Raw genomic sequence first — 19,704 nt, 5'->3', positions numbered from 1 at the left:
GTCGGTCTATGTATTTCCTCCTCTACCTCTCATACCCAAGGTGTTGATAATAGTAAGAAAAAGAGGAGTAAGAACAATTCTCATTGTTCCAGATTGGCCGCGAAGGACCTGGTATCCAGATCTGCAGGAAATGCTCACAGAAGATCCGTGGCCACTTCCTCTAAGACAGGACCTGTTGCAACAGGGGCCCTGTCTGTTCCAAGACTTACCGCGGCTGCGTTTGACGGCATGGCGGTTGAACGCCGGATCCTAGCGGAAAAGGGTATTCCAGATGAGGTCATTCCTACGCTAATAAAGGCTAGGAAGGACGTGACATCTAAACATTATCACTGTATATGGCGAAAATATGTTTCTTTGTGTGAGGCCAGGAATGCTCATACGTAAGAATTCCACCTGGGCCACTTCCTTCACTTCCTACAAACTGGAGTGAATTTGGGCCTAAAATTAGGCTCTATTAAGGTTCAGATTTTGGCCTTATCCATTTTCTTTCAAAAGGAATTGGCCTCTCTTCCTGAAGTAAGTACAAACTTTTGTGAAGGGAGTACTGCATATTCAGCCTCCTTTTGTACCTCCGGTGGTCCCTTGGGACCTTAACGTGGTGTTAAGGTTATGGTTTGAACCACTTAAAATGGTGGAGTTTAAATATCTCACTTGGAAGGTGGTCATGTTATTAGCCTTGGCTTCCGCTAGGCGAGTGTCGGAATTAGCAGCTTTATCACATAAAATCCCCTATCTGGTTTTCCATATGGATAGAGCGGAATTGCAGACCCGTCCTCAATTCCTGCTAAAAGTGGACTCATCCTTTCATATGAACCAACCTATTGTGGTGCCTGTGGCTACGCGTGACTTGGAGGATTCCGAGTCCCTTGATGTGGTCAGGGCTTTGAAAATTTACGTGGCCAGAACGGCTAGAGTCAGAAAAACAGAAGCACTGTTTGTCCTGTATGCAGCCAACAAGATTGGCACCCCTGCTTCAAATCAGACTATTGCTCTCTGGATCTGTAACACGATTCAGCAGGCGCATTCTATGGCGGGATTGCCGTTGCCTAATTCAGTCAAGGCCCATTCCACTAGGAAGGTGGGCTCTTCTTGGGCAGCTGCCCGGGGGTCTCGGCACTACAGCTGTGCCGAGCTGCTACTTGGTCGGGTTCAAACACCTTTGCAAAGTTCTATAAGTTTGATACCCTGGCTGAGGAGGACCTCCTGTTTGCTCAATCGGTGCTGCAGAGTCATCCGCAGGAGCCCGTTTGGGAGCTTTGGTATAATCCCCATGGTCCTTACGGAGTCCCCAGCATCTTTTAGGACGTAAGAGAAAATAAGATTTTAAACCTACCGGTAAATCTTTTTCTCGTAGTCCGTAGAGGATGCTGGGTGCCCGTCCCAAGTGCGGACTACTTCTGCAAGACTTGTATATAGTTATTGCTTACATAAGGGTTATATGTTAGTTTTCATCGGTCTTGGACTGATGCTATGTTGTTTTCATACTGTTAACTGGGTAGTATATCACAAGTTATACGGTGTGATTGGTGTGGCTGGTATGAATCTTGACCTTGGATTAACAAAAATCCTTTCCTCGTACTGTCCGTCTCCTCTGGGCACAGTTTCTCTAACTGAGGTATGGAGGAGGGGCATAGAGGGAGGAGCCAGTGCACACCCAGATCTAAAGTCTTTCTTAAAGTGCCCATGTCTGCTGCGGAGCCCGTCTATCCCCCATGGTCCTTACGGAGTCCCCATCATCCTCTACGGACTACGAGAAAAAAAATTTACCGGTAGGTTTAAAATGTTATTTTTTTCTCTGCAACCCACTGCTAAATTGTGCTTCCTAGCTGTTTTTTATAAAATCACTTAATTAAATCTAACTCTGATTACGTCAGAGAAGGCCAGGTACCCTACACCATAAGAGGGGGTTTGACATTTTGACTTGTCTACTTAAAGATCACCAAAATCTGATCACAAGGTCAATTACATCCCTGGGTGGGATTGAACCACCAACCTTTTGGTTAATAGCCCATGTAAGTGAAAGAGATCCTGAAGCACTCACTCATCATGGGAAAGTACCAATGTGTTTCTTACAAAAATTCTCCAGATTATTGACTTTTTAAAGTTTTTCTAGGAAACGTTCTAGATAAATGCTTATTAGCCTTTGTCAGTATCTACTTTTGCAAGGTGTCTATGTGGCGCAATCGGTTAGCATGTTTGGCTATTAACCAAAAGGTTGGTGGTTCAATCCCACCCAGGGATGTAAATAACCTTGTAATCAGATTTTGGTGATCTTTAAATAGACAAGTCAAAATTTCAAACCCCCTCTTATGGTGTAGGGTACCTGGCCTTCTCTGATGTAATCAGAGTTAGATTTGATTAAGTGATTTTATAAAAAAACAGCTAGGAAGCACAATTTAGCAGTGGGTTGCAGAGAAAAAAAATTATGCTGGCAGAAAAGTCCAATTTAGTGACGAAACAGCTCTTCATTTTCTGATTTTATGTTTATGCTAACAAATTTGCTCTCTGAAAAGTGTCCACAAAGCCAAGTCTCTGATTAACACCTTTGTAGGGATGGTTTTTCACCTATTACTGAATTAAACTTGCTTCATTGGAAAGGCAGCAAGATGCATCCTCATTTCAATGTCTACTGAAATAATACAGGTTGACACCAGGAAACATAAACGTCACTGCATCCTTGCTGCTTCCTCATGGGGAAGTCTGTTTAATGTGAAAACAAGGTGATATCTAATCAGCACACAGGTAAGGAATTAAGAAAATCTTTCTTTATGGGTGAAGATGTTTCTCACAAAATTGTTGCACCAAAGCATCATTGAAATTCAAGCTGGAAAGATGATTTTAATATATCACTTGTACATTTTGTACTGCTCTTCTGGTGACAATGTAGTTTGTTTTTGTCAATTACCATTTTAATAATAGGGTAAAGAAAATTAAGTGGATTTTTGAAAGAAAACAATACTGTCAATATACTATTAAAACAAATTAAAATGGTAAAAGTTATTGTACTTTAAGTAAAAATAAAAGAGCCAAAATATCAATCCCAGTTTTGGATTACTTTAATTAACAAAAAACAATGCATATAGCAGAGGATAGTTTCAATCTGCCTACCTCTGGGTTATGGGCCCAGCATGCTTCCGTTGCAGTACTCTGCTGCTCATGTAAGTGAAAGAGATCCTGAAGCACTCACTCATCATGGGAAAGTACCAATGTGTTTCTTACAAAAATTCTCCAGATTATTGACTTTTTAAAGTTTTTCTAGGAAACATTCTAGATAAATGCTTATTAGCCTTTGTCAGTATCTACTTTTGCAAGGTGTCTATGTGGCGCAATCGGTTAGCATGTTTGGCTATTAACCAAAAGGTTGGTGGTTCAATCCCACCCAGGGATGTAAATAACCTTGTAATCAGATTTTGGTGATCTTTAAATAGACAAGTCAAAATTTCAAACCCCCTCTTATGGTGTAGGGTACCTGGCCTTCTCTGATGTAATCAGAGTTAGATTTGATTAAGTGATTTTATAAAAAAACAGCTAGGAAGCACAATTTAGCAGTGGGTTGCAGAGAAAAAAAATTATGCTGGCAGAAAAGTCCAATTTAGTGACGAAACAGCTCTTCATTTTCTGATTTTATGTTTATGCTAACAAATTTGCTCTCTGAAAAGTGTCCACAAAGCCAAGTCTCTGATTAACACCTTTGTAGGGATGGTTTTTCACCTATTACTGAATTAAACTTGCTTCATTGGAAAGGCAGCAAGATGCATCCTCATTTCAATGTCTACTGAAATAATACAGGTTGACACCAGGAAACATAAACGTCACTGCATCCTTGCTGCTTCCTCATGGGGAAGTCTGTTTAATGTGAAAACAAGGTGATATCTAATCAGCACACAGGTAAGGAATTAAGAAAATCTTTCTTTATGGGTGAAGATGTTTCTCACAAAATTGTTGCACCAAAGCATCATTGAAATTCAAGCTGGAAAGATGATTTTAATATATCACTTGTACATTTTGTACTGCTCTTCTGGTGACAATGTAGTTTGTTTTTGTCAATTACCATTTTAATAATAGGGTAAAGAAAATTAAGTGGATTTTTGAAAGAAAACAATACTGTCAATATACTATTAAAACAAATTAAAATGGTAAAAGTTATTGTACTTTAAGTAAAAATAAAAGAGCCAAAATATCAATCCCAGTTTTGGATTACTTTAATTAACAAAAAACAATGCATATAGCAGAGGATAGTTTCAATCTGCCTACCTCTGGGTTATGGGCCCAGCATGCTTCCGTTGCAGTACTCTGCTGCTCATGTAAGTGCAAGAGATCCTGAAGCACTCACTCATCATGGGAAAGTACCAATGTGTTTCTTACAAAAACTCTCCAGATTATTGACTTTTTAAAGTTTTTCTAGGAAACGTTCTAGATGAATGCTTATTAGCCTTTGTCAGTATATACTTTTACGAGGTGTCTCTGTGGTGCAATCGGTTAGCATGTTTGGCTATTAACCAAAAGGTTGGTGGTTCAATCCCACCCATGGATGTAATTGACCTTGTGATTAGATTTTGGTAATCTTTAAGTAGACAAGTCAAAATGTCAAACTCCCTCTTATGGTGTAGGGTACCTGGCCTTCTCTGATGTAATCAGAGTTAGATTTGATTAAGTGATTTTATAAAAAACAGCTAGGAAGCACAATTTAGCAGTGGGTTGCAGAGAAAAAAAACTATGCTGGCAGAAAAGTCCAATTGAGTGATTAAACAGCTCTTCATTTTCTGATTTTATGTTTATGCTAACAAATTTGCTCTCTGAAAAGTGTCCACAAAGTAAAGTCTCTGATTAACACCTTTGTAGGAATGGTTTTTCACCTATTACTGAATTAAACTTGCTTCATTGGAAAGGCAGCAAGATGCATCCTCATTTCAATGTCTACTGAAATAATACAGGTTGACACCAGGAAACATAAACGTCACTGCATCCTTGCTGCTTCCTCATGGGGAAGTCTGTTTAATGTGAAAACAAGGTGATATCTAATCAGCACACAGGTAAGGAATTAAGAAAATCTTTCTTTATGGGTGAAGATGTTTCTCACAAAATTGTTGCACCAAAGCATCATTGAAATTCAAGCTGGAATGATGATTTTAATATATCACTTGTACATTTTATACTGCTCTTCTGGTGACAATGTAGTTTGTTTTTGTCAATTACCATTTTAATAATAGGGTAAAGAAAATTAAGTGGATTTTTGAAAGAAAACAATACTGTCAATTTACTATTAAAACAAATTAAAATGGTAAAAGTTATTGTACTTTAAGTAAAAATAAAAGAGCCAAAATATCAATCCCAGTTTTGGATTACTTTAATTAACAAAAAACAATGCATATAGCAGAAGATAGTTTCAATCTGCCTACATCTGGGTTATGGGCCCAGCATGCTTCCGTTGCAGTACTCTGCTGCTCATGTAAGTGCAAGAGATCCTGAAGCACTCACTCATCATGGGAAAGTAGCAATGTGTTTCTTACAAAAACTCTCCAGATTATTGACTTTTTAAAGTTTTTCTAGGAAACGTTCTAGATGAATGCTTATTAGCCTTTGTCAGAATGGACTTTTACGAGGTGTCTCTGTGGTGCAATCGGTTAGCATGTTTGGCTATTAACCAAAAGGTTGGTGGTTCAATCCCACCCAGGGATGTAATTGACCTTGTGATCAGATTTTGGTGATCTTTAAGTAGACAAGTCAAAATTTCAAACCCCCTCTTATGGTGTAGGGTACCTGGCCTTCTCTGATGTAATCAGAGTTAGATTTGATTAAGTGATTTTATAAAAAACAGCTAGGAAGCACAATTTAGCAGTGGGTTGCAGAGAAAAAAAAATTATGCTGGCAGAAAAGTCCAATTGAGTGATTAAACAGCTCTTCATTTTCTGACTTTATTTTTATGCTAACAAATTTGCTCTCTGAAAAGTGTCCACAAAGCCAAGTCTCTGATTAACACCTTTGTAGGAATGTTTTTTCACCTATTACTGAATTAAACTTGCTACATTGGAAAGGCAGCAAGATGCATCCTCATTTCAATGTCTACTGAAATAATACAGGTTGACACCAGGAAACATAAACGTTACTGCATCCTTGCTGCTTTCTCATGTGGAAGTCTGTTTAATGTGAAAACAAGGTAATATCTAATCAGCACACAGATAAGGAATTAAGAAAATCTTTCTTTATGGGTGAAGATGTTTCTCACAAAATTGTTGTCCCAATGCATCATTGAAATTCAAGATGGAAGATGATTTTAATATATCACTTGTACATTTTGCATTGCTCTTCTGGTGACAATGTAGTTTGTTTTTGTCAATTACCATTTCAGTGATAGGGTAAAGAAAATTAAGTGGATTTTTTAAAGAAAACAATGCTGTCAATATACTATTAAAACAAATTAAAATGATAAAAGTTATTGTACTTTAAGTAAAAATAAAAGAGCCAAAATATCAATCCCAGTTTTTGATTACTTTAATTATAAAAAAAAATGCACATAGCAGAGGATAGTTTCGATTAATCGACCTCTGGGTTATGCGCCCAGCATCCTTCCATTGCACTACTCTGCTGCTCATGGAAGTCCGAGAGATCCTGAAGACTAAATTGATTAAAGGCCTAAAAGTACTGGACTATAAGGAAAGACTTACTAGGCTGAATATGTATACACTAGAAAAGAGGTGCCTAAGAGGAGATATTATTAATATCTTCAAATATGTAAAGATACATAACAAAGAGTTATCAGAGGAATTATTTATTAAAAGAACACGTGGTCACTCGCTGCGACTGGAGGAAAGTTCAGAACGCAATGGAGGAAAGGTTTCTTCACTGTTAGGGCAATCAGGATGTGGAATTCCCTGCCAGGGAAGGTGGTAATGGCGGACTCTGTAATTGGATTTAAAAAAGGAATGGATACATTTCTGAATGAAAAAGCTATCCAAGGTTATAATACTTAAAATATCAACATGGTTAATCCGGGGGTAACATGAGTTATAGTAGCTAACTAGTCATAAAACATTATTCAGCAAGTATGTAGAATCATCACAACTTAAAACAGGTTGAACACGATGGGCAATTTGCCTCTATTCAACCTCAAAAACTATGTTACTATATGTTACTATATTACTGTAGTATACAGAACACCACAATGCAATGAGCAGTGATAGTGAGCACTGATGAGGATACTAGAACTGACACTGAGCAGCAAGATGCAGCACTGGACTATTAGTAATGTACTGTAGTATGCTGAGCACCACAATGCAGCACAAGACAATGAGCAGTGATACTGAGCACTGATGAGGATACTACTGAGAACTGACACTGAGCAGGAGAGACACACTACTAGTATTACTGAGCAGCAATAAGTAACCACTGATACTGAGCACTGATATTGAGATTTCCACTGAGAGAACATAGCCACGTCCTCTCCGCTCTCTCTTCAATGCACGAGTAAAAATGGCGGCAACGCGCTGCTCTATATATAATATCCGAATCTCGCGAGAATCCGACAGCGGGATGATGACATTTTCCCTTGTTCAGGTTTTCCGAGTCAGGCGGGAACAACCGAGCCTGCCTCAGACCAGTGTAAACCACGTGGAGTTCGTGGGGAATTCGGTTCTCGGAGAACCGAACCCGCTCCTCTCTACCTTATACCCATCAATTTTTTTTATTTTCAATCTAAGCCCCTGCAGTTTTCTGTAAGCATCTGCTTCGCTATGATGATCAACAAGTCACAAGGGCAAACACTCAGGGCTTGAGGCATAGATCTTTGGACTAGCTGCTACAAGCATGGCAGAGGTGTCACTATCACTGGTGACACCCAGAGAGGTGTCGAGGGAGATTGTAATGCAGTGCGTGCAAATAAGCAGCGCAATGGTAAAAAGGAGGCATGATTTCATAGGTAGGGGCGTGGCCTGGTGGCCTGAATCTACATTTTGTTGCTCCGGGTGTCCCGGGGGTTGGGTGCTGCACCCGGGGACTAGTGTGTAAGCGGTGCTGGCTCCTGCACAGTGACAGGGCATGGCCACCCAGTATGACACCTCCCTTCTTGACCATGCTGTAATTGCAGTCGCACTGCAGTTCAGCGTGATCATAAACAATGGTGTAGCCTCCTGCTGGTGCAGACTGTATGTGCGCGCAGGAAGCCGCCACCATTTTTGTGATCACAGCGGCTGAATGTGATGTCATACAGCCGCTGTGACCACGCCCCCTGTGTCTCCTCCATTGCAGACCCCATTTTGAAGCCTTGCCCCCGCACTGCTCCATCCCTGACTTGGAAATGGAGTGTTGCTGACCCCACTCTCCCCCCCTGCCCCGATTGACAGGCAGAGGCGATCGCATGCAGGCACATGCGTATGCTCTTAGCAATTTTTGCAGTTGGATCGCTTATTGTGATTGCAATCCAACCTGAATCAGGCCCTATTACCTATCACAATGCGCTGCGGGCAGTACAAAATTGGGTTAATATAGGAGAAAAACCCCCAGACCTGTGCTCCTTAACTGTACCTGGTGGCTAGTGGAGCGGCTGCCCAGTAATCAGTGTCCACCCCAGTGCGCACACGGCCCACCCCCTACGGCCACGCTCCCCTTAATCAGCGGCCTCGTGATCCGGAAGGGCGGTGTGTGTGTGTGACTGACCTTAGGAAGAAACCGGAGCCTCCGCTGCAGTGACCCAGCAACCAGGGCACGGGAGTATACAGCGCCGCTGGGAGTGATGAAGCTGCAGTAAAGATGTCTATTAGACCTAGCCTGCTGCAGCCCTTGTAGATTCTCATAAAACAAGTTCTTCTTTTCTTGTCAAAATTAATAGCTAAGAATAGGCTGCCTGAGGCAGGCCCCTGTTAAGTGGCCTGCTACTGAAGGCACCAACTACAAACTGAGCTCCCTGTTCATGGAAGCGGGGTTATAGAGGAGGATGCGCTGAGCATCTTGGGAACAGTCAAAAGCTTTGAGCCGGTTGGTGCCTCAGATCAAGATCCTACTCTACACCCCAATGTGAATCCTTGTGGAGTCCAGTGTACCCCACAGAAGAAATTAATGTGTCACACCCATTGGCAGCGACCTTAGAATAGCTGCTGACGGGCACAATTGAGAAAGGAAGGGGGGGGGCATTTGAATCCAGCACATAGATGCAATTCAAATATGTAATTTGTACCTTCCTATTTTAAAATATAATGGATGAACCTCACCCTGTGAGAACAATCTTCATGATCAAGAGATCTAATATGTAAAATAAGTATGAGTTGGGATAGGGCTGGGGAGGGTGGCAGCTCGGGCAGCCCCTCCCCCGTCAAGTTAAGGAGATTCAACTGAGGAAGCACAAGGGAACTCTCGTCTGGGGACAACAACTGCAGGGAGACCACATCTTTTCAGATGAACATGGGAGGGCGGAAGGCTGCCTAATACTGAAGCACCATCAAATATCAAACCATATCCAACAACTAGTACAAGCATTCCTGGGGGAAGGTCTGCAGCAGACGGATTTGCATACGGTGATGTCATCCAAGCAGTGGGCCAAAGTTGGCTGGAACCCTCATCTGCATATAAAAAGAGAAAAGGGGCATGCAGGGCATGGCGGCCTTTTGCAGTGCTTGGATGACCCCTAGTTTGCATTAAACACCCCCACCCTCCTTTGGTGTGGGGCTCATGTTGGCCATGCCCCATCCCCTGAAGCATTCATGCTGATTTCTTGCAGCAGCTGGGCACTGTAACAGCTCCAGAGCTGCTCTGTAAGGCAAGTAAAAGGGTGTGTAGTTTGCATTGTGCATTGGAAGGCACAAAGTAAGCAGACAGGAGGAGAAGTCAGGATAGTGCACAAGGGTATAAAAGGGAGGGGCTCAAGAAAAAAGATCCGTAAAGGATGCTGGGGTCACATTAAGAACCATGGGGTATAGACGGGATCCGCAAGAGACATGGGCACTTTAAGACTTTCAAAGGGTGTGAACTGGCTCCTCCCTCTATGCCCCTCCTCCAGACTCCAGTTATAGGAACTGTGCCCAGGGAGACGGACATTTCGAGGAAAGGATTTATTTTTAAACTAAGGTGAGCATCTTACCAGCTCACACCTTAAGCATGCCGCAGAACGTGGCATTCAACAGAACACAAGCCAACGGCATGAACAATTGCAGCAAAAAGCTGACCAGAACCGTAACACAACATGTGTATAACCACAAGTAATAACTGCAGACACAGTATGGACTGGGACGGGTGCCCAGCATCCTCTACGTACTAAGAGAAAAGGATTTACCAGTAGGTATTAAAATCCTATTTTCTCATACGACCTAGAGGATGCTGGGGTCACATTAAGAACCATGGGGTTATACCAAAGCTCTTGAACGGGTGGGAGAGTGCGTACGACTCTGCAGCACCGAATGACCCAACTTGAGGTTATCATCAGCCAAGGTATCAAACTTGTAAAACTTAGCAAAAGTGTTTACTAAATAGCTGCTCGGCAAAGTTGCAATGCTGAGACTCCCCGACCAGCTGCCCAGGATGAACCCACCTTTCTAGTAGAATGGGTCTTCACCTAATTCAGTAACGGCAATCCTGCCGTGGAATGAGCATGCTGAATCTTACCACAGATTCAGCGCATAATGGTCTGCATGGAAGCAGGACACCCAATCCTGTTGGGAGCATACAGGACAAACAGAGCCTCTGTTTTCCTAATCTGAACCGTTCTGGTGACATAAATTTTCAAAGTTCTGACCACAGCCAGAGACTTTGACTCAACGAAGGTGTCAGTGGCCAAAGGCACCATGTGGAAAGATGAACCACCTTTGGCAGAAATTGTTGACGTGTCCTCAATTCTGCTCTATCTTCATGAAAGATCAAATAAAGGCTCTTGTGATACTGCATGGTTTGTACTGTTTTCCATGTGCTCCCAGATCTTTCAAGCAAGTAGCATGGTCAAGAAAGTTCTGTTTGAAAAGAAACAAACATTTACTGTCATTGTTATGCAAATAAACTTACATTAAAGCTAACAAGAAAGCACACTCGTTCTGTCTTTAAACTGATAAAAGAAACCCCAATAATATGGGGCATGCAAAAATTGAGATAAAACTCAGTTTTGCTCCTCTCCACGGAAATCTTTAATAAAAGGCGAAATATTTGTTAGTTCTGAAGAGAAACCAGAGCATGACCAAGATTCCACCTGTCGCCTGAGTGCCATGCCAGCAGTTCTCATTCAGCTCAAAGTGAGCACCCAATTTGAATGAAAGAAAGCAGATTTCTCACCAGGCTTCCCCTTGCTATAAACATGGTTTGTACTCTTTTCCATGTGCTCCCAGATCTTTCAAACAATTAGTGTGGTCAAGAAAGTTCTGTTTGAAAAGAAACAAACATTGACTGTCATTTCTATGCAAATGAGCTTACATTAAAGCACACTCGTTCTATCTTTAAACCGATAAAATAAAACCCCAATAAGATGGGGCATGCAAAAATTGAGATAAAACTCAGTTTTGCTCCTCTTCACGGAAATCTTTAGTAAAAGGCGAAAGATTTGTTCGTTCTGAAGAGAAACCACAGGATGACCAAGATTCTACCTGTCGCCTGAGTGCCATGCCAGCAGTCCTCATTCAGCTCAAAGTGAGCACCCAATTTGAAAGAAAGAAAGAAAGCAGATTTCTCACCAGGCTTCCCCTTGCTATAAACATGGTTTGTACTCTTTTCCATGTGCTCCCACATCTTTCAAGCAATTAGTATAGTCAAGAAAGTTCTGTTTGAAAAGAAACAAACATTTACTGTCATTTCTATGCAAATGTGCTTACATTAAAGCACACTCATTCTATCTTTAAACTGATAAAAGAAACCCCAATAAGACGGGGCATGCAAAAATTGAGATAAAACTCAGTTTTGCTACTCTCCACGGAAATCTTTAGTAAAAGGCGAAAGATTTGTTCGTTCTGAAGAGAAACCAGAGCATGACCAAGATTCCACCTGTCGCCTGAGTGCCATGCCAGCAGTCCTCATTCAGCTCAAAGTGAGCACCCAATTTGAAAGAAAGAAAGCAGATTTCTCACCAGGCTTCCCCTTGCTATAAGCATGGTTTGTACTCTTTTCCATGTGCTCCCAGATCTTTCAAGCAATTAGTATGGTCAAGAAAGTTCTGCTTGAAAAGAAACAGACATTTATTGTCATTGTTCTGCAAATAAACTTACATTAAAGCTAACAAGAAAGCACACTCGTTCTGTCTTTAATCCGATAAAAGAAACCCCAATAATATGGGGCATGCAAAAATTGAGATAAAACTCAGTTTTGCTCCTCTCCACGGAAATCTTTAGTAAAAGGCGAAAGATTTGTTCGTTCTGAAGAGAAACCAGAGCATGACCAAGATTCCACCTGTCGCCTGAGTGCCGTGCCAGCAGTCCTCATTCAGATCAAAGTGAGCGCCCAATTTGAAAGAAAGCAGATTTCTCACCTGTCTTCTCCTTGCTATAAGCATGGTTTGTACTGTATTCCATGTGCTCCCAGATCTTTCAAGCAAGTAGCATGGTCAAGAAAGTTCTGTTTGAAAAGAAACAAACATTTACTGTCATTTCTATGCAAATGAGCTTTCATTAAAGCACACTCATTCTATCTTTAAACCGATAAAAGAAACCCCAAAAAGATGGGGCATGCAAAAATTGAGATAAAACTCGGTTTTGCTCCTCTCCACGGAAATCTTTAGTAAAAGGCGAAAGATTTGTTCGTTCTGAAGAGAAACCAGAGCATGACCAAGATTTTTATCTGAAAATATGTGTTCTCCCTGCAGTTGTTGTCCCCAGATGAGAGTTCCCTTGTGCTGCCTCAGTTGAATCTCCTTTACTTGACAGGGGGATGCTCGAGCAGCGACCCTCCCCAGCTCTAGCCCAACTCCTACTTACCTGCCAGGTGAGATACTATGATCATGAAGGTGCTTCTCCCAGGGCAAGGCTCACCCATTGCACTCTGGGTGTGCTGCTTCTGCGTTTTCCCCAAATGTGGGAAACTTGACTGCATAATTTGTGTTTCCCCTGGTCGGCTCTCGTATAATTCAGATCTCTTTGTCTCAGGTCTCTCTCCAGCCTAGTTTGCTGTCTGTTTCCACTTCTCTTTTCTTGAGCCGCTCCCTTCTATGCCCTTGCGCACTATCCTGACTTCTACCGTCTGCTTACTTCGTGCCTTCCAACGCACAATGCAAACTACAGGTAGTGCTGCAGGGCCCACACCCTTTTACTTGCCTTACAGAGCGTCTCTGGAGCAGTTACAGTGCCCAGCTGCTGCAAGAAATCAGCTTGTATGCTTCAGGGGCTGGGGCATAGCCAACATGAGCCCCACACCGAAGGAGGGTGGAGGTGTGTAATGCGAACTAGGGGTCATCCAAGCGCCGCAAAAGGCCGCCATGCCCTGCACGCCCCTTGTCTCTTTTCATATGCAGACGAGGGTTGAAGCCAACTTTGACCCACTGTTTGGATGACATCACCATATGCAAATCCATCTGCTGCAGGCCTTCCCCCAGGAATGCTTGCACTAGTTGTTGCATTTGGTTTGTTGTTTGGGGGTGCTTCAGTATTAGGCAGCCTTCTGCCCTCCCATGTTCATCTGAAAATATGTGTTCTCCCTGCAGTTGTTGTCCCCAGATGAGAGTTCCCTTGTGCTGCCTCAGTTGAATCTCCTTTACTTGACAGAGATGTGCCTGAGCAGCGGCCCTCCCCAGCCCTATCCCAAATCATACTTATTTTGCATAGGCGATACCATGGTCATGAAGATTGTTCTCCCAGGGTGAGGTTCATTCATTGCATTCTGGGTATGCTGACCCCTGTGATTTCCCCAAATGTGGGAAACTCGACTGCATTATTTGTGGTAGTGGGGGACTGTGTTTGTGCTTTCCTCTGGTCAGCTCTGGTAAAAATCAGATTTCTTTATATCAGATCTTCCTCTAGCCTTGTTCTTCTTTCGAGAGTTCCCTTGTGCTGCCTCAGTTGGATCTCTTTCACTTGAGAGGGGGGTGCCCGAGCAGCGACCCTCCCCAGCTCTAGCCCAACTCCTACTTACCTGCCAGGTGAGATACTATGATCATGAAGGTGCTTCTCCCAGGGCAAGGCTCACCCATTGCACTCTGGTTGTGCTGCCCCTGCGATTTCCCCAAATGTGGGAAACTTGACTGCATAATTTGTGTTTCCCTTGGTCATCTCTCGTATAATTCAGATCTCTTTGTCTCAGGTCTCTCTCCAGCCTAGTTTGCTGTCTGTTTCCACTTCTCTTTTCTTGAGCCGCTCCCTTCTATGCCCTTGCGCACTATCCTGACTTCTCCCGTCTGCTTACTTCGTGCCTTCCAACGCACAAGGCAAACTACAGGTAGTGCTGCAGGGCCCACACCCTTTTACTTGCCTTACAGAGCAGCTCTGGAGCAGTTACAGTGCCCAGCTGCTGCAAGAAATCAGCTTGAATGCTTCAGGGGCTGGGGCATAGCCAACATGAGCCCCACACCGAAGGAGGGTGGAGGTGTGTAATGCGAACTAGGGGTCATCCAAGCGCCGCAAAAGGCCGCCATGCCCTGCACGCCCCTTTTCTCTTTTCATATGCAGACGAGGGTTGAAGCCAACTTTGACCCACTGCTTGGATGGCATCACCATATGCAAATCCATCTGCTGCAGGCCTTCCCCCAGGAATGCTTGCACTGGTTGTTGCATTTGGTTTGTTGTTTGGGGGTGCTTCAGTATTAGGCAGCCTTCTGCCCTCCCATGTTCATCTGAAAATATGTGTTCTCCCTGCAGTTGTTGTCCCCAGATGAGAGTTCCCTTGTGCTGCCTCAGTTGAATCTCCTTTACTTGAAAGAGATGTGCCTGAGCAGCGGCCCTCCCCAGCCCTATCCCAAATCATACTTATTTTGCATAGGAGAGACCATGGTCTTGAAGATTGTTCTCCCAGGGTGAGGTTCATTCATTGCATTCTGGGTATGCTGACCCCTGTGATTTCCCCAAATGTGGGAAACTCAACTGCATTATTTGTGGTAGTGGGGGACTGTGTTTGTGCTTTCCTCTGGTCAGCTCTGGTAAAAGTCAGATTTCTTTGTTTCAGATCTTCCTCTAGCCTTGTTCTTCTTTCGAGAGTTCCCTTGTGCTGCCTCAGTTGGATCTCCTTCACTTGACAGGGGGGTGCCCGTGCAGCGACTCTCCCCAGCTCTAGCCCAACTTCTACTTACCTGCCAGGTGAGATACTATAATCATGAAGGTGCTTCTCCCAGGGCAAGGCTCACCCATTGCACTCTGGATGTGCTGCCCCTGCGATTTCCCCAAATGTGGGAAACTTGACTGCATAATTTGTGTTTCCCCTGGTCGGCTCTCGTATAATTCAGATCTCTTTGTCTCAGGTCTCTCTCCAGCCTAGTTTGCTGTCTGTTTCCACTTCTCTTTTCTTAAGCCGCTCCATTCTATGGCCTTGCGCACTATCCTTACTTCTCCCGTCTGCTTACTTTGTGCCTTCCAATGCACAATGCAAACTACAGGTAGTGCTGCAGGGCCCACACCCTTTTACTTGCCGTACAGAGCAGCTCTGGAGCAGTTACAGTGCCCAGCTACTGCAAGAAATCAGCTTGAATGCTTCAGGGGCTGGGGCATAGCCAACATGAGCCCCACACCGAAGGAGGGTGGAGGTGTTTAATGCGAACTAGGGGTCATCCAAGCGCCGCAAAAGGCCGCCATGCCCTGCACGCCCCTTTTCTCTTTTCATATGCAGACGAGGGTTGAAGCCAACTTTGACCCACTGCTTTGGATGACATCACCATATGCAAATCCATCTGCTGCAGGCCTTCCCCCAGGAATGCTTGCACTAGTTGTTGCATTTGGTTTGTTGTTTGGGGGTGCTTCAGTATTAGGCAGCCTTCTGCCCTCCCATGTTCATCTGAAAATATGTGTTCTCCCTGCAGTTGTTGTCCCCAGATGAGAGTTCCCTTATGCTGCCTCAGTTGAATCTCCTTTACTTGAAAGAGATGTGCCTGAGCAGCGGCCCTCCCCAGCCCTATCCCAAATCATACTTATTTTGCATAGGAGATACCATGGTCATGAAGATTATTCTCCCAGTGTGAGGTTCATTCATTGCATTCTGGGTATGCTGACCCCTGTGATTTCCCCAAATGTGGGAAACTCGACAGCATTATTTGTGGTAGTGGGGGACTGTGTTTGTGTTTTCCTCTGGTCAGCTCTGGTAAAAGTCAGATTTCTTTGTCTCAGATCTTCCTCTAGCCTTGTTCTTCTTTCGAGAATTCCCTTGTGCTGCCTCAGTTGGATCTCCTTCACTTGACAGGGGGTTACCCGAGCAGCGACCCTCCCCAGCTCTAGCCCAACTCCTACTTACCTGCCAGGTGAGATACTATGATCACGTAGGTGCTTCTCCCAGGGCAAGGCTCACCCATTGCACTCTGGGTGTGCTGCTCCTGCGATTTCCCCAAATGTGGGAAACTTGACTGCATAATTTGTGTTTCCCCTGGTCGGCTCTCGTATAATTCAGATCTCTTTGTCTCAGGTCTCTCTCCAGCCTAGTTTGCTGTCTGTTTCCACTTCTCTTTTCTTAAGTGCCTTCCAATGCACAATGCAAACTACAGGTAGTGCTGCAGGGCCCACACCCTTTTACTTGCCGTACAGAGCAGCTCTGGAGCTGTTACAGTGCCCAGCTGCTGCAAGAAATCAGCTTGAATGCTTCAGGGGCTGGGGCATAGCAAACATGAGCCCCACACCGAAGGAGGGTGGGGGTGTTTAATGTGAACTAAGGGTCATCCAAGCGCCGCAAAAGGCCGCCATGCCCTGCATACCCCTTTTCTCTTTTCATATGCAGATGAGGGTTCCAGCCAACTTTGGCCCACTGCTTGGATGACATCACCGTATGCAAATCCGTCTTCTGCAGAACTTCCCCCAGGAATGCTTGTACTAGTTGTTGCATTTGGTTTGTTGTTTGGGGGTGCTTCAGTATTAGGCAGCCTTCTGCCCTCCCATGTTCATCTGAAAATATGTGTTCTCCCTGCAGTTGTTGTCCCCAGATGGGAGTTCCCTTGTGCTGCCTCAGTTGAATCTCCTTTACTTGACAGAGATGTGCCTGAGCAGCGGCCCTCCCCAGCCCTATCCCAAATCATACTTATTTTGCATAGGAGATACCATTTTCATGAAGATTGTTCTCCGAGGGTGAGGTTCATTCATTGCATTTTGGGTATGCTGACCCCTGTGATTTCCCCAAATGTGGGAAACTCGACTGCATTATTTGTGGTAGTGGGGGACTGTGTTTGTGCTTTCCTCTGGTCAGCTCTGGTAAAAATCAGATTTCTTTATATCAGATCTTCCTCTAGCCTTGTTCTTCTTTCGAGAGTTCCCTTGTGCTGCCTCAGTTGGATCTCTTTCACTTGAGAGGGGGGTGCCCGAGCAGTGACCCTCCCCAGCTCTAGCCCAACTCCTACTTACCTGCCAGGTGAGATACTATGATCATGAAGGTGCTTCTCCCAGGGCAAGGCTCACCCATTGCACTCTGGTTGTGCTGCCCCTGCGATTTCCCCAAATGTGGGAAACTTGACTGCATAATTTGTGTTTCCCTTGGTCATCTCTCGTATAATTCAGATCTCTTTGTCTCAGGTCTCTCTCCAGCCTAGTTTGCTGTCTGTTTCCACTTCTCTTTTCTTGAGCCGCTCCCTTCTATGCCCTTGCGCACTATCCTGACTTCTCCCGTCTGCTTACTTCGTGCCTTCCAACGCACAATGCAAACTACAGGTAGTGCTGCAGGGCCCACACCCTTTTACTTGCCTTACAGAGCAGCTCTGGAGCAGTTACAGTGCCCAGCTGCTGCAAGAAATCAGCTTGAATGCTTCAGGGGCTGGGGCATAGCCAACATGAGCCCCACACCGAAGGAGGGTGGAGGTGTGTAATGCGAACTAGGGGTCATCCAAGCGCCGCAAAAGGCCGCCATGCCCTGCACGCCCCTTTTCTCTTTTCATATGCAGACGAGGGTTGAAGCCAACTTTGACCCACTGCTTGGATGGCATCACCATATGCAAATCCATCTGCTGCAGGCCTTCCCCCAGGAATGCTTGCACTAGTTGTTGCATTTGGTTTGTTGTTTGGGGGTGCTTCAGTATTAGGCAGCCTTCTGCCCTCCCATGTTCATCTGAAAATATGTGTTCTCCCTGCAGTTGTTGTCCCCAGATGAGAGTTCCCTTGTGCTGCCTCAGTTGAATCTCCTTTACTTGACAGAGATGTGCCTGAGCAGCGGCCCTCCCCAGCCCTATCCCAAATCATACTTATTTTGCATAGGAGAGATCATGGTCTTGAAGATTGTTCTCCCAGGGTGAGGTTCATTCATTGCATTCTGGGTATGCTGACCCCTGTGATTTCCCCAAATGTGGGAAACTCAACTGCATTATTTGTGGTAGTGGGGGACTGTGTTTGTGCTTTCCTCTGGTCAGCTCTGGTAAAAGTCAGATTTCTTTGTTTCAGATCTTCCTCTAGCCTTGTTCTTCTTTCGAGAGTTCCCTTGTGCTGCCTCAGTTGGATCTCCTTCACTTGACAGGGGGGTGCCCGTGCAGCGACTCTCCCCAGCTCTAGCCCAACTTCTACTTACCTGCCAGGTGAGATGCTATAATCATGAAGGTGCTTCTCCCAGGGCAAGGCTCACCCATTGCACTCTGGATGTGCTGCCCCTGCGATTTCCCCAAATGTGGGAAACTTGACTGCATAATTTGTGTTTCCCCTGGTCGGCTCTGGTATAATTCAGATCTCTTTGTCTCAGGTCTCTCTCCAGCCTAGTTTGCTGTCTGTTTCCACTTCTCTTTTCTTAAGCCGCTCCATTCTATGGCCTTGCGCACTATCCTTACTTCTCCCGTCTGCTTACTTTGTGCCTTCCAATGCACAATGCAAACTACAGGTAGTGCTGCAGGGCCCACACCCTTTTACTTGCCGTACAGAGCAGCTCTGGAGCAGTTACAGTGCCCAGCTAATGCAAGAAATCAGCTTGAATGCTTCAGGGGCTGGGGCATAGCCAACATGAGCCCCACACCGAAGGAGGGTGGAGGTGTTTAATGCGAACTAGGGGTCATCCAAGCGCCGCAAAAGGCCGCCATGCCCTGCACGCCCCTTTTCTCTTTTCATATAAAGACGAGGGTTGAAGCCAACTTTGACCCACTGCTTTGGATGACATCACCATATGCAAATCCATCTGCTGCAGGCCTTCCCCCAGGAATGCTTGCACTAGTTGTTGCATTTGGTTTGTTGTTTGGGGGTGCTTCTGTATTAGGCAGCCTTCTGCCCTCCCATGTTCATCTGAAAATATGTGTTCTCCCTGCAGTTGTTGTCCCCAGATGAGAGTTCCTTTATGCTGCCTCAGTTGAATCTCCTTTACTTGACAGAGATGTGCCTGAGCAGCGGCCCTCCCCAGCCCTATCCCAAATCATACTTATTTTGCATAGGAGAGACCATGGTCATGAAGATTATTCTCCCAGTATGAGGTTCATTCATTGCATTCTGGGTATGCTGACCCCTGTGATTTCCCCAAATGTGGGAAACTCGACAGCATTATTTGTGGTAGTGGGAGACTGTGTTTGTGTTTTCCTCTGGTCAGCTCTGGTAAAAGTCAGATTTCTTTGTCTCAGATCTTCCTCTAGCCTTGTTCTTCTTTCGAGAATTCCCTTGTGCTGCCTCAGTTGGATCTCCTTCACTTGACAGGGGGGGTACCCGAGCAGCGACCCTCCCCAGCTCT

The 19,704-nt window shown here is 44.6% G+C and overlaps 17 non-coding genes and 1 pseudogene across 17 annotated transcripts; 13 read left to right on the top strand and 5 right to left on the bottom strand.

Moving 5' to 3' along the window:
* Nucleotides 1-5,605: 5,605 nt before the first annotated feature.
* Nucleotides 5,606-5,679, top strand: TRNAN-AUU (transfer RNA asparagine (anticodon AUU)). Its single transcript has one exon. It is a non-coding gene; the product is annotated as a tRNA-Asn (tRNA).
* Nucleotides 5,680-11,034: 5,355 nt separating this feature from the next.
* LOC135033909 (U5 spliceosomal RNA) lies at nucleotides 11,035-11,150 on the bottom strand. The gene has a single exon (XR_010229225.1). It is a non-coding gene; the product is annotated as a U5 spliceosomal RNA (small nuclear RNA).
* Nucleotides 11,151-11,425: 275 nt separating this feature from the next.
* LOC135033896 (U5 spliceosomal RNA) lies at nucleotides 11,426-11,541 on the bottom strand. The gene has a single exon (XR_010229213.1). It is a non-coding gene; the product is annotated as a U5 spliceosomal RNA (small nuclear RNA).
* Nucleotides 11,542-11,819: 278 nt separating this feature from the next.
* Nucleotides 11,820-11,935, bottom strand: LOC135033874 (U5 spliceosomal RNA). The gene has a single exon (XR_010229192.1). It is a non-coding gene; the product is annotated as a U5 spliceosomal RNA (small nuclear RNA).
* A 286-nt stretch (nucleotides 11,936-12,221) lies between these two features.
* LOC135033872 (U5 spliceosomal RNA) lies at nucleotides 12,222-12,337 on the bottom strand. The gene has a single exon (XR_010229190.1). It is a non-coding gene; the product is annotated as a U5 spliceosomal RNA (small nuclear RNA).
* Nucleotides 12,338-12,607: 270 nt separating this feature from the next.
* Nucleotides 12,608-12,723, bottom strand: LOC135033873 (U5 spliceosomal RNA). Its single transcript, XR_010229191.1, has one exon. It is a non-coding gene; the product is annotated as a U5 spliceosomal RNA (small nuclear RNA).
* Nucleotides 12,724-12,867: 144 nt separating this feature from the next.
* Nucleotides 12,868-13,030, top strand: LOC135033830 (U1 spliceosomal RNA). Its single transcript, XR_010229160.1, has one exon. It is a non-coding gene; the product is annotated as a U1 spliceosomal RNA (small nuclear RNA).
* A 671-nt stretch (nucleotides 13,031-13,701) lies between these two features.
* On the top strand, nucleotides 13,702-13,865 carry LOC135033693 (U1 spliceosomal RNA). Its single transcript, XR_010229033.1, has one exon. It is a non-coding gene; the product is annotated as a U1 spliceosomal RNA (small nuclear RNA).
* A 152-nt stretch (nucleotides 13,866-14,017) lies between these two features.
* LOC135033812 (U1 spliceosomal RNA) lies at nucleotides 14,018-14,180 on the top strand. The gene has a single exon (XR_010229145.1). It is a non-coding gene; the product is annotated as a U1 spliceosomal RNA (small nuclear RNA).
* A 671-nt stretch (nucleotides 14,181-14,851) lies between these two features.
* Nucleotides 14,852-15,015, top strand: LOC135033919 (U1 spliceosomal RNA). The gene has a single exon (XR_010229235.1). It is a non-coding gene; the product is annotated as a U1 spliceosomal RNA (small nuclear RNA).
* A 152-nt stretch (nucleotides 15,016-15,167) lies between these two features.
* LOC135033823 (U1 spliceosomal RNA) lies at nucleotides 15,168-15,330 on the top strand. The gene has a single exon (XR_010229154.1). It is a non-coding gene; the product is annotated as a U1 spliceosomal RNA (small nuclear RNA).
* Nucleotides 15,331-16,002: 672 nt separating this feature from the next.
* LOC135033740 (U1 spliceosomal RNA) lies at nucleotides 16,003-16,166 on the top strand. Its single transcript, XR_010229079.1, has one exon. It is a non-coding gene; the product is annotated as a U1 spliceosomal RNA (small nuclear RNA).
* A 152-nt stretch (nucleotides 16,167-16,318) lies between these two features.
* Nucleotides 16,319-16,481, top strand: LOC135033801 (U1 spliceosomal RNA). The gene has a single exon (XR_010229134.1). It is a non-coding gene; the product is annotated as a U1 spliceosomal RNA (small nuclear RNA).
* Nucleotides 16,482-17,096: 615 nt separating this feature from the next.
* LOC135033698 (U1 spliceosomal RNA) lies at nucleotides 17,097-17,260 on the top strand. Its single transcript, XR_010229038.1, has one exon. It is a non-coding gene; the product is annotated as a U1 spliceosomal RNA (small nuclear RNA).
* A 152-nt stretch (nucleotides 17,261-17,412) lies between these two features.
* On the top strand, nucleotides 17,413-17,575 carry LOC135033811 (U1 spliceosomal RNA). Its single transcript, XR_010229144.1, has one exon. It is a non-coding gene; the product is annotated as a U1 spliceosomal RNA (small nuclear RNA).
* Nucleotides 17,576-18,246: 671 nt separating this feature from the next.
* Nucleotides 18,247-18,410, top strand: LOC135033932 (U1 spliceosomal RNA). Its single transcript, XR_010229248.1, has one exon. It is a non-coding gene; the product is annotated as a U1 spliceosomal RNA (small nuclear RNA).
* Nucleotides 18,411-18,562: 152 nt separating this feature from the next.
* LOC135033841 (U1 spliceosomal RNA) lies at nucleotides 18,563-18,714 on the top strand (annotated as a pseudogene).
* Nucleotides 18,715-19,397: 683 nt separating this feature from the next.
* Nucleotides 19,398-19,561, top strand: LOC135033799 (U1 spliceosomal RNA). Its single transcript, XR_010229132.1, has one exon. It is a non-coding gene; the product is annotated as a U1 spliceosomal RNA (small nuclear RNA).
* The last annotated feature ends 143 nt before the right edge of the window (nucleotides 19,562-19,704 follow it).

This window comes from Pseudophryne corroboree, unplaced genomic scaffold (assembly GCF_028390025.1).
Source record: "Pseudophryne corroboree isolate aPseCor3 unplaced genomic scaffold, aPseCor3.hap2 scaffold_576, whole genome shotgun sequence".
Classification (NCBI taxonomy): domain Eukaryota; kingdom Metazoa; phylum Chordata; class Amphibia; order Anura; family Myobatrachidae; genus Pseudophryne; species Pseudophryne corroboree.
This window is presented reverse-complemented; position numbering and strand designations above follow the sequence as displayed.